General features: G+C 42.2%; 1 pseudogene; it reads left to right on the top strand.

Annotated features, from left to right (window-relative positions):
- The first annotated feature begins 250 nt into the window (after positions 1-250).
- Positions 251-1137, top strand: LOC120360847 (small ribosomal subunit protein uS2-like; annotated as a pseudogene).
- The last annotated feature ends 12468 nt before the right edge of the window (positions 1138-13605 follow it).

Below are 13605 nucleotides of genomic sequence, written 5' to 3'. Positions count from 1 at the left end.
CCTACCTCTGGACTAAACATGAGACAATTAAATGTCTTTATCATTCAAACCACTTCTGGTGGAGTTGTTTATTACTTGCAACTAAAAGCATCTATAATTGATATGGCCCTTAAAAAGGAGAGAGGAGGAGTGCAACGTGAGTCAGATGATTCTTGAGTAAAGACCTGGTAGGGCTTTCCGAGCTACCTGCTGAGGGCTCCATACGGCGTTGTTCTGGGCTCCCGTCGCAACTTAAAGGGAAACTTTCACAATGTCCAGAGCCCTTGATGTCCTGCAAATGAAGGAGGAGAATGTCCTTAAGTTCCTGGCAGCAGGAACTCATTTAGGTGGCACCAACCTTGACTTCCAGATGGAACAGTGTATCTATAAAAGGAAAAGTGATGGCATCTACATCATAAATCTGAAGAGGACCTGGGAGAAGCTTCTCTTGGAAGCTCTTGTCATTGTTGCCATTGAAAACCCTGCTGACGTCAGTGTTCTAGCCTCCAGGAATACTGGCCAGAGAGCTATGCTGAAGTTTGCTGCTGCTACTGGAGCCACTCCAATTGCTGGCCGCTTTACTCCCGGAACCTTCACCAACCAGATCCAGGCAGCCTTCCGGGAGCCACGGCTGCTTGTGATTACTGACTCAAGGGCTGACCACCAGCCTCTCACGGAGGCGTCTTATGTTAACCTACCTACCACTGCTCTGTGTAACACAGATTCTCCTCTGCGCTATGTGGACATTGCCATCCCGTGCAACAACAAGGGAGCTCACTCCGTGGGTTCCACGAGGTGGATGCTGGCGCGGGAAGTTTTGCGCATGCGTGGTATCATTTCCCGTGAACACCGTGGGAGGTCATGCCTGATCTCTACTTCTACAGAGATCCTGAAGAGACTGAAAATGAAGAGCAGGCTGCTGCTGACAAGGCTGTGACCAAGGAGGAATTTCAGGGTGAATGGACTGCTCCCGCTCCTGAGTTCACTGCTACTCAGCCTGAGGTTGCCGACTGGTCTGAAGGCGTGTCGGTGCCCTCTGTGCCTATCCAGCAGTTCCCTACTGAAGACTGGAGCGCCCAGCCTGCCATGGAAGACTGGTCTGCAGTTCCCACTGCTCAGGCCACTGAACAGGTAGGGGCAACCACTGAATGGTCTTAAGCTGTTCCTGTATGGGCTCTTAAACAACATATAAGATTCATGGAAAATAAACATCGAGTTTCTTAAAAAAAAAAAAAAAAAAAAAAAAAAAAAAAAAAAAGACCTGGGAGGGAGCAGATATCAATAGATGCTAATGAACTAGCAAAATCTAGGTATTCATATGAACGTGACCTCTTCCATATCCAAAGGCAGTGAGGCCTAGAAACAATCAAGTTATATCTGTAATTTGGGAAGAAATGACATGTTTATACAATACGCGCTTCCCTTTTAGGAAGATAGTGTAATTTCCCCGTTATTTAATTATCTTCTATCCCCGAGTTTTCTGATTTTTGTCATATGTGCCTAACTTAGTTCTTGTTAGGTTTATTCCTAGAGATTTTATGTTTGCGGCTCTCAAGATGTCAAGGTTCCCTGGGGATCTGTCTTCTGCCCTCTTTTCACTTAATAATTGCCCTAAATGACAGAGCCTCTTGCTCCCACCCCACCCTAAACCTTACTTCAAACTGCTACTTCTCCATTCTGGGCAAATACACTTAACCTCCTACGAACATAGTCTTTTCTTGGACTGTTTTTTGGAGGTCATCCAACGCTGATTGACAGAAAAAGGTAACATTTGGAATCCAGTGAGCTTGAGGTTAAAATATGTCATGTCAGCAATTGCTAAACAACAGTACATCAGATTAGGTCAAGAATTTGTGAAATGTTTGTGCCAAGTGAAATGTCAAAGCACAAAGTGTATGAAGGAAAAAAAAAAATCTCCGTGCCAGTCAAAATGTCATTCTCTCCTACAGCAAGTAATTTATTTCTTTCTGTCATTGCTGTTCTTGTTTCACATGTATTAATGCTGCCTCTAAATAATTGAAATTAATAGTGGCATTATCAATGGTTTGGAGTAAAAAACTAAACAGCTAATTTAGAATCACTCAGTCAATTTGGGGCTCATTTTGAAGATGGAAATTATTGACCCAACCTTAAAAACCGTGCCTGACTGTCCAAAGCATTTATACTGCAGCCATTATTTGTTCTGTTAATTTTTGTAATATATATAAAGAAAGCATAGAAGAGGATAGTAGAGAATGAACTTTTTTTTTTCATGCTGTATCAGGAATTACAAACAAGATAGAAATGCTATAAGTAGGATTAGTTGATCCAGGTAGGCTTTAACAAATGGAATGCCAGTGGCTTGTTGAATCAATTATGAAGCATAATGACTCAATGTTCGTCCCCATTTTCCCACTGGTTTTAATTTCTAAATTGGCAGAGCTTTCCAGAACATGGCTCTTCTCCATACCATTTGCTTTCTCTGAGAGCAGCTTTCTGTTGCACAGTCATGGCCAAACAGTAGGGAGCTGGTCCTGCTCTTCATGCTACAGCTGCCTGGTTAATAAACCAAAATGCTTCTCTGTAGGCATCAGGGCCAGGACTAGGGTGAGGTGAGCAAATGCCTGGAGCACAACATTTAAGGAGGCACTCACTCTCAGGTGCTTCCTTAAATGCTGCACCCTGTGCAGCTCACATGCCTCACCTAGTCCTGGCCCTGGCAGGCATTACTGCTGTCCTTGGAATTGGAGAAAGAAACTCGGAAGTAAAGAAAGACTTTATAAATCTTCTGACACTAAATACTGGGTTCCTAACAAATCATTAGAAGTTTTACATTCCAAATTTGAAGAGTAATAACGTATTGCTAAAAATCAAAGAAACTTCCCAAAAAAGGAGCCCAATTGATGACTCAGAATGGGCTCAACAGCCTGAAAGGACCATGTGGGACCACCATGTTCCAGAGTTTGGGATCTAATTTTTAGGTTTGGATCTCAACTTTATCAGAGACATGGTCAAACTGAGCAAAACTGGATAAGGAAATTAAAAATCACTCAGAAACCCAATTTACTAGATTAGAATTGTAGATATTTTCCAGTGGCAATACACTCTGGTTTAATCTTGAGCCACCCCTCCCCAGAGTTAGGGTACCTGGGACAAAATATTGTCATCAGACGGCTGCAGGTGAACACCAAAGAAACAAAGAGGAGTGGATGGCAAGGTATTCCATCCAGGCCCAAAAAGTCCTATCTCACCCCAGAATATTGCTCCCTCTGTATCCATTCACTCAACAAATATGAATTGCACAACTACCATGTACTCAGCAAACTCTGTCAGGTCAACCTTCAAAAGAATCTCAGTCCTTTACTTCACCCCACCTGCACAGTAACCGTCTAATTCAGGCACCATCTTCTCATACCTAGAGAAATGGAACAGGCCCCTAACTGGTCTCTCTGTTTCCACCTACTGTCCATTCTTCAGCCAGCAGTCAGCCTGATTCCTCTAAAATCTAAGTCAGCTCATGATACACCTCTGCTCAAAACCCTCCACTGGCTGTCTTCCTGTTAGAAAAAAAAAAAATCCAAATTCCATTTTTTGGCTGCAAGGCCTATGAATCTCACCCCAGCTCCCTCCCTGATTTCATTTCCCACCACTTATGCACCTCACTCATTGCACTCTGGTTACAGAGATTCATCCTACTCCTGGGACACGCCCCAAGCGTGCTTCTGCCTCAAAATCTCTGCACATATCCCTCCTGCTTGAATAATTTATTCCCAGATCTCTGCATGGCTCCGTCTGCTTAATGCTTAAATATCTATGCTTAAATGTCAGCTTAGAAGCTTCCATAACCACCTCATCTAAAACACAGCCTTTTAACACTTTCTGTAATTTTCTGATGTATTTTTTTTAACCATCTGACAACTTTTCTGTCTCCTCCCAATAGAAGGTAAACTTCTGAAAATGTTACTTTTTTGGTTTTGTTTTGTTTTGTTTTTTTCATTGTTATATTCCCAGCACCTAGAATGCTGTCTGGAACATGGTAAATGCTCAAAATCTGTTTGAAATATTTGTTGAAAGAAGAGTGAATACATGTAGGTTGTGTATAGTTCTGGTCACTAGAGGGTAGCATTCTTTGGTGACTTAGGACTTTTCCCTGGCCTGGACAAAATAGCCTTTCAAGACTCTCTCCCTTTGCTTTCTGCTGGACTCGATGATGTACATGAAGGAAACAGAAGGATCAAGGCAAAACCAAGATTTTTAGCAGGAGCAAATGGAAGAATAGGGTTCCATTTATTGAGCCAGGGACAACTATGAGCGGAGCAGATTTGGGGGCTGAAAATCAACAGTTCATTTTGGATATGATAAGTTTAAGATGCCTCATATATATGCGGGTGGAGAAGTATAGTAGGCAATTGGATATGAATCTGTGATTCAGAGGAGAGGTCCAGGCAGAGTATATAAATTTGGCAGCATGTGGAAAGTATTTAAATTCATGGATTGTTTGCAATCCCCTGGGAGTAAGTGTAGACAGAGTAGAATTCTGAGGTCTAAACCCTGGGGTTTAGATTTGAGGGGGATAGCATTTAGAATTGAGGGGAATGAGAAAACACTAGTGAAGGGCGCTATAAAGGGGAGCAGAGGGAAAAGTAGTAGGTGAAGGAGGATAGGAGTCTAGGAGGAATCTTTTAAATGTTAGTATAGTCAATGCAATGGAAATGATCCAGCGAAGTGGGAGAAATTAATGAGGCAGAAGAGAAGGACAGTTGCAAGAGCAAGTTTCTAGAGTGGGAGAGAGGGGCTGGATGCAAAACAGAGTCTTGGATAGAAGCACAGACAGTTTGCCCATCATAGCATGAGGAAAGGCAGAATCTCTAAGCACAAATGCCGGAAGGTAGGTGGATGTGGTGGTAGGAGCTTGTGGAAGTTTTTTTCTGGTTGCTTCTGTTTTCCTCAGTGAAATAATGGATTGGACGTTTCAGTGGGATGGGAGAATCACAAGGAATCAGGTATTCAGAGGAATGTATTGGGTAGAGGTGAGGAACTAGGATGTTGAAAAGTGACATAGAATGCGGGGTGATAGTGTAATTATCAAAGTGACTGGGCTGAGGGTATGGCCATAGAAGTGGTGATTGAGGGGGGAATGGAGACAAAACTAGAGGTGACTGTCCAGGAGATTGATGGAGGGTCCTTTCTGATGTAATCTTGGGCTGATACACATGTGAATAACATTAGCTACTGTTCCCTGAGTGCCTCCTAGGTGCCAGAAGATAAGTGCAATTCTCTACAATCCTCACAACTCTACAGCAACCCCAAGAATTGGAGATTGTTATCCTCTGTTTCATCAAATATGAAAAAAGTTTCATTAACTAGCTCAGGGTAGGACAGCGACATGGATGCAGGATTCACACTCAGGTCTTCTGACCACTAAGCCGTGTCCTTACCCTTGGCCTACACCATACATCACTGCACCACCTGCAAGCTTTAGTTCATGTCCACAAGTTACATATGAGTTTGGCCAGGACCAAGAAGTATTAAGTCTCAACTTTCGTTGTTTGAGCCTGAGGCAAGAGACAGATCGAGAGGCTGCCTGCTTCAGTCTCCTGAGAGAATAAGCCTTTTTAAACTAATCTAGGTTAGTGTCACCTTGAGCACTGGAAACTAACATAAGAAGGCAAGTTTAGGCCGGGCACGGTGGCTCACGCCTGTAATCCCAGCACTTTGGGAGGCCGAGGCAGGTAGATCACGGAGTCAGGAGTTCAAGACCAACCTGGCCAATATGGTGAAACCCCGTCTCTACTAAAAGTACAAAAATTAGCCGGGTGTGATGGCGGGCACCTGTAATACCAGCTACTCGGGAGGCTGAGGCAGAGAATTATTTGAACTTGGGAGGTGGAGGTTGCAGTGACCCAAGATCATGCCATTGTACTCTAGCCTGGTGACAAAGCGAAACTCCATCTCAAAAAAAAAAGGCAAGTCTAACCATCATCATAGTCTGTTTGGATTTGTTTGCCTCAGAACAGGCCAATAAAGTGAAAGTCACCCCCTGAGGCAAACAAACTCAAATGGACTGTAGACAAAGACCTTTGTCTTACTACAGCAGGAGACCGGTGGAAAATATTCTGTAGTCCAGGCCAGGGGACTTCTTGGTCATTCACAATGTGCAAACCCCTCTTCCACATTGATACCCAGGCCTGATACCCAATCACTGGTATTTTTTAAATGTTCTACTGCAAGGCCAGGGCTTCTTATTTCCAGGAGATAATTTATACAAGTGATATGTAAAGATAGTAGAAATGGCTGGGCACAGTGGCTCACACATGTAATCTCAGCACTTTGAGAGCCCAAGGCAGGAGGATCGCTTGAGGCCAGGAGTTCAAGATCAGTCTGGACAATATAGTGAGACCCCTGTCCCTACAAATAATTTCAAATTAGCCCAGGAGTTCAACGTTCAGAGTGATCTGTGATTGTGCCACTGCACTCCAGCTTGGGCAACAGAGCAAGACCTGGTCTCTAAGGGGAAAAAAAAAATACAGACATGAAAGTTTCCACAAAATTCATATATTTCTTACTGCAGTTGGGAGAAATTTGCATGTTTTTTGCTTTGTAATAATTCTCTTAGAGAGTAGAGAAATTCTACCTCTCAGTATCACAAATGGGAAAAAGAACAGTATAATTGGATGCCATCACTGCTAATCATCTAGACCAGAACTGGTCCAGTTCTGTTGGACTGGCTCTAGTCCAATAGAAGTTTCTGCATTAAAGGAAATGTTCTATACCTGTGCCTTCCAATTCATTAGCCATTAACTACACACGGATACTGAACACTTAAAATGTAGCCAATGCAAATTTAAAAACTAAAATTTCTATTTTATTTATTTAAATTTAAGCCATATGTAGCCAATGGCTGCCATATTGGACTAGGTAGCTCCAGATTATAAAACAGGAGGCCAGGCCACCTCAGCCCTTTGAATACAGTGACCAAGTTTGTCCACAGAACCTGGCCATAAAGACCCTTGCTTGGTCAGCTCCTCCTAAGAAAAGATGTCTCCACTTCTTACTCCTTTTCTTTTTTTTTTTCTTCAAGGCCGATATGTTTCTTTTTTTATTATTATTTTTGTGTTTGTCATAGATGGTTGAATGATTTCATTTTCATTTATAAGCATTACATTAATTTCCACACAAAAACCCAAGATGGCATATGTCTGACTTTAATTGGCCAAAATTCAACCCATGAATTTGGACATCCAAGACCAAAATGAAAACGTTGCTTGACCTTTCCATTAGTAGACATCATGGGTGCCCTTTGAAAAATCAGCAGGCCTCCTGACCTCTTAAACACCAGTTTGCCATGAGTCCATACCGAAACAGGGAGCCAATGCCTTGCAGCACCTAAATCAGGCAAGTAACTTCATTAATGAAGCCAGGACACCTCTACACCAAGGCTGCCACCCACAGATATTTCCTGGTTTCTGCTCTATGGCAATACCTTTTTGAACAGATGTGGTATCTTCCATTTGGGGATTATAAGTTCTTCCTGCCAGTTTTCCTCAAAACTCTCAAGAAGAGTAAATTTTTACAAAAAAGCTTACTTCCATGACCCCGAAAGGAATAAATACAAAGACACCTACTTTTTCAAGTATATATTTTCCACAGCTTTAGATGGAGTCAACATGTGTAAAGTTTTAAAAATTTCTCTCAGTAAGATAGGAACCAGGAGTATCAAAGAGGGCAAAACAGGAACCAATAATTGAAGGAGAACTAAGCAAATGCAAATAATCATTCCATTGATAGAGAGAAATGGGCAAAATGAAAAAATGATAGAATTTCAAGAGTGGTTGTTAATTTATATTGAAACACCCTTTGCAATTCTGACAATGGCAAAGACTTCATTAGTGCAAATAATAATTATAATGGTATGTTCTTTAATAGAATTTAAATAAGGCTTCAAATAATTACATAGGCTAAAACTAACATTTGGAAACCTTAATTCTGTTTGGAAACCTGTCAAGCATACCCTTCAAACCACCCTATGTTTTCTGATTTGAGGACAATTACATTCCATGAAGTTGCTCCAAAACACAATTTGTAGTTTTATCACTTTCAAAGTTTACATTGTTTGGTGGAAAAATGGGGAAATACTCTGGTCAATGGTCAAAATAAATAAATCCAGCTAACATGCCAGGTAGTTCCCAGGTTTGTATGATTCTCAAATATCAGTATGTTCACTCCTTTTCAAACAAAAGTAGAAACCCAATGTGATCATTTTCTATTACTGCAACTAAGTGCCACAAACCTTGAAGGTTAAACCAACACATATTTATTATCTCACAGTTTCTATAGGCCAGAAGTCCATGTACAGTGTAGCTCAACTGGGTTCTCTGCTGGGGTCTCACAAAGTCCAAGTCTAAGGTGCCAGCAGGGCTGTATTCCTTTCTGGAGCTCCAAGGAAGAATCCACTTCCAAGCTCATGCAGGTTGTTGACAGAATTCTGTTTCTTGTGGTTGTGGGACTGAGGCTTTTGTTTCTTTCCTGGTTGTCAGCTGGGTGCTTCCCTTAGTTCCCAGAGTCCTGTCTCTGATTCTTACACATGGCCCCTTTTTCGCAGTTGCAACAGCACATCAAACCTTTCTCATGCTTGGAATCTCTCTGAGGTCCTGCTCTGCCCTACTCTGACCTCAGCTAGGAGAAAGCTCTGCTGTTAAGGCTTCACATGATTCCCTGGGACCCACTCAAAGAATATCTCTATTTTGAGATCAGTTGATTAGTACCTTAATTACATATGGAAAGTCTCATTTGCCAATTAACATAACCACAGGAGTAACACCAGGGGGCAAAAGTCCTGGGGCCAAAATTCTACCTATGACAACCTAATAGCAGAGAATGGAGAAACCAGTGAGGCTACAGTTGGTCATTACTTAGTGCCTTCTTGAGTAGAAAATAAAGCAAGCTTGTTGAAAAAAAAAATTTTTTTAATTTGTTTTGGACAGGCACAGTGGCTCACGCCTGTAATCCCAGCAATTTGGGAGGCCACGGCAGGTGGATTGCTTGAGCCCAGGAGTTTGAGACCAGATTGGGCAATGTGATAAAACCCTATCTCTATAAAAAACAAAATAAAATAAAAGTTAACTGGGCATGTTGTTGCATGCCTATAGTCCCAGCTACCTAGAGGTCTGAGGTGTTGAGGATCACCTGAACCCGGGAGGTTGAGGCTGCAATGAGCCATGATTGTGCCACTGAACTTCAGCCTGGGCAACAGAGTGAGACTCTGTATCAAAATAAATAAATAATATATTATTGTGACTATTTTCTCTTAGAGTCCCAAGTCATCTGTTTCACCTCATTATGAAAACAAACCGGCAACGTGATGCTCATCCCTAACCTCTGTCAAGGATCCTCAAATATTTCAGGTTACATTCCTTGGAGGGTCCTAATCTTTGGGATAGTTTGAGCAAGGCAGGAGAGCTGCTACATCACTTTGGAGATCTTTCTCTTCACAGGAGAATCTACCAGCAATTCATGCACTCTTTCCCAGTTTAGCCAGTGCTGAGTTAGATATTAAGTCAGGATAAGGACAACCTGGCCTGGAGGCTGTTAATTAATAAACAAACTTCATATGCAAACTAAGCTACTCAGCTCCGGTTAGCAGATTCCAATAAGAAAATGAAGTGAGTGGAAAAGTACTTCCTGCTAATTAGGTGAAAGGAGACACTGAATTTTCAAGTTCTGAACAAAGAGCTGTTTTGTGTCTGTCTTCCTCCTGGGGAGATGGGAAGAAGGTATCTTTGGGCCAAGAGTTCAGAGAGAATGCTGAGAGAGGATCGAGCTGTTACCTGAAAGAGTGAATAAGGGACAAGCTGATCCGTTTTCCAAGAGTGAGGGTCCATGTGGTCTGGGAAGTCTCATGAGAGAAGTTAGCTCAGAGGGCCATAGTGTTGAGAACCAACCACTGGTTTCAGAAGGTCACCATTCTACTCCAGGACTGCAGAAGCTGTCAATTTCATTCCCTCCACCACCTCTGCCCATTGTATCAGGAGCCTCTTAAAATGCACCTACAGGTTAAGCCCTATTACAGATTCTGGGAGCCAACGGCCTTAGCCAGGGATAACGAACATAGAGAAGAAAATCTACCCAGCTAGCTCCAGGATTTCTCTTAGAGGAGAAACTCTCTTGTTTAGGAAAATACCTTGAAAAGCCAGGCGGGAGAAAAGAGTGAGCCCTAGGATTGAGGCTGGCAGGAGTTAACAAAGAAGCTGCTAAATTTCTCTGCTTAGAAAAGGTAAAGGGACTTGGAGTAGGAGTGAGAAAGCGGGGAGATGGAGGAGACAGGAGATAAGGAAAGAGAGAGTTCACACAGTGGGAATCTGGAGTGCAGGAGCTGGCAGAAATGACAAGGCTACTTTTAAGAACAGGACTGTCTGATATTAACTCTGCATCATTCATTGTCTAGTACTGATCCGTAGCTCCCACCAGCAGTTAAAGTTCCACAACATGCTGCTAACTGCCGTGAGAGGTGCTTCAGGAGGAAACCAAGGAGAAGGAGCTAGGTCCCTTGATTTGATCCACATTGAGATGGGAAAAAAAACAGCCAAAGTTGGAAATCAGAGCAGGAATGACCAGGAAACTGCTAGCCCATGGCACTGTGCATAACCTGGGAGGGCACTGTACTTCCCCAGGATGGGGCTTGAGTCAATCTTAGCAGATACTAAGAGTCAGACTGACCCTAGCTGACATCTAAGTTGCATAAAGATTAGATTAGCCACTCAGTGATTAAGCATTGTATCTATCTTGTTCCTTTTTCTACCTTGATTCAATATCATGGTTTTCCCAAAACATGAGTGTATAGTTTTGTTTTGTTTTCCCTCTTGGACCAAGTTTCTAGCTTCACATCTAAATCCTCTATGACTGGCCACCTGTGCACTGTAGGGTTCATTGAGGTGTGGTCACCCTGACAATAGAGAGCAGGTGTCAGTAGACCCATTGCTGTGATGATGAAGATTCTTAGGAGCAGCTTTAGTATAAGATCATCAGGTCAAGCTAGTTTAGGGGCTGAATTCTTATCCTTCCTAACCCTGAGGACTCTATAGCTGAGAGTCAATGCTCCCTGGAAGACATCAAGGGATGAGAGTATGTTACCAACATAAGGAAAAGTTTGGTTAATTTATCGGAACCCTTGTGTAGATGCACTTAACAGAAGGCCTGAGAGCATGTACAATTCTCCTCCTTTCAATTAAGATCTAATAGTTTTACCCTCCCACCTTAAGGCTGGCTCATGCTACAGCACAAAATAATCTCCCAGCCATGTTGCATTCATTTGGAGGCCTGGGCAGAAGCCTATCATTGCTGACCGGCCGTAAGGGTGGGTAGCACCAAGCTTCAAACACCACTGATATCCTCTCTACATGGGCTTACGCACCCCTTATGTCTGGGGCCTGTGCTTTACCACTCTGACATGCCTTGCCTCCAGCCTAAATGCTAGCCATTTCAATGGCCTGTCTTTTCCTGTTAGCATCACCTCTAACTTCCCCTTAGCTCATCCTCCTTCTTCTCCCTCTCCTACAACCCAACCCCTTCTGCTGGCCCTCTGAAGCCCTCATCCACTGGTTAACTCTTTTCTTTACAATGAAAATCTTTCCCCCATTGGTCTCCTTTCTCCTCCTACCTTAACTGAAACACAGCCCTTGCTGAAGCACATTGCCTTTCCTACAACCCCCTGGAAGTGAGGATGTTGGTTTTTCACACATCCAGTGCTATTTAAGGAAACGGACACGTTCACTCTTCTGGCTCCATATTACCATATCCAAACTCTTATTCTTCATTGGTTAGAAAAGCCCCTTACCCTGTTTTGTGGCCACTGATGTCATCTATTCTGCTCTTCGTCGTTCACTCCACATTCACTAGACCTCCATGGAGCCCTCCTCCTCAAATCCTGCCAAGATTTCTGGTAGCCACTAGCCGCTTCCTCTCCTATGGCTTTACCCTAAATATAATCACTACCCACAACTATTTCAACTCTGTCAACTTTAACTCTGATATCACACCAAAAACCATTACCAGTCCATTTTCCAGTTTTCTTTCTTTTAAAGAAAAAAACAATTACTCTTTGACCTCATTTAGAGTGCTAATCCATGGATCTCTCTATTTGATCCTATGCTATCTCCCATCTGCCTTCACTGTCTCACCTACTGAGACCCTATGTGCTATCCATCAAACCAGTATTTTGCCACTATCTTTTTTTTCTTTTTGAAAAGTGTGATTTTTTTAAAATTATACTTCAAGTTCTAGAATACATGTACAAAATATGCAAGTTTGTTACATAGGTATTCACATGCCATAGTGGTTTGCTGCACCCATCAACCCATCATCTACACTAAGCATTTCTCCTAATGCTATCCTTCCCCAGCCCCCCAACCCCTGACAGGCCCCAGTATGTGCTGTTCCCTTCCCTGTGTCCATGTGTTCTCATTGCTCAACTCCTACTTATGAGCGAGAACATGTGGTGTTTGGTTTTCTGTTCCTGTGTTAGTTTTCTGAGAATAATGGTTTCCAGCTTCATCCATGTCCCTGCAAAGGACATGAACTCATCTTTTTTATGGCTGCATAATATTCCATGGTGTATATGTGCCACATTTTCTTTATCCAGTAGGCAATTGATGGGCATTTGGGTTGGTTCCAAGTCTTTGGTTCCAAGTGACTAGTGACGCAATAAACATACATATACATGTGTCTTTACAATAGAATGATTTACAATCCTTTGGGTATATACCCAGTAATGAGATTGCTAGGTCAAATGGTATTTCTGTTTCCAGATCCTTGAGGAATTGCCACACTGTCTTCCACAATGGTTGAACTAATTTACACTCCCACCAACAATGTAAATGTGTTCTTATTTCTCCACATCCTCTCCAGCGTCTGTTGTTTCCCAACTTTTTAATAATCACCATTCTAACTGGCATGAGACGATATCTCATCGTGGTTTTGATTTGCACTTTTCTAATGACCAGTGATGACGAGCCTTTTTTCATATGTTTGTTGGCTGCATAAATGTCTTCTTTTGAGAAATTTCTGTTCATATCCTTCACCCACTTTTTGATGGGGTTGTTTTTTCCTTGTAAATTTGTTTAATTTTCTTGTTGATTCTGGATATTAGCCCTTTGTCAGATGGTTAGATTGCAAAAATGTTTTCCCATTCTCTAGGTTGCTGCCTGTTCACTCTGATGATAGTTTCTTTTTCTGTGCAGAAGCTCCTTAGTTTAATTAGATCCCATTTGTCAATTTTGGCTTTTGTTGCCATTGCTTTTGGTGTTTTAGTCATGAAGTCTTTGCCCATGCCTATGTCCTGAATGATATTGCCTAGGTTTTCTTCCAGGGTTTTTATGTTTTTAGATTTTACATTTAAGTCTTTAGGATTAAAGACTTAAATCTTAAGTTAATTTTTGTCTAAGGTGTAAGAAAGGGGTCCTGTTTCAGTATTCTACATATGGCTAGCCAGTTTTCCCAATACCATTTATTAAATAGGGAATCCTTTTCCCATTGCTTGTTTTTGTCGGGTTTGTCAAAGAGCAGATGGTTGTAGATGTGTGGTGTTATTTCTGAGGCCTCTGTTCTGTTCCATTAGTCTACATATCTGTTTTGGTACCATTATCATGTTGT

This window comes from Saimiri boliviensis, chromosome 9 (genome assembly GCF_048565385.1).
Source record: "Saimiri boliviensis isolate mSaiBol1 chromosome 9, mSaiBol1.pri, whole genome shotgun sequence".
Taxonomy (NCBI): domain Eukaryota; kingdom Metazoa; phylum Chordata; class Mammalia; order Primates; family Cebidae; genus Saimiri; species Saimiri boliviensis.
The sequence above is the reverse complement of the archived record's forward strand: the minus strand, read 5'-3'. Positions and strand labels throughout refer to the sequence as shown.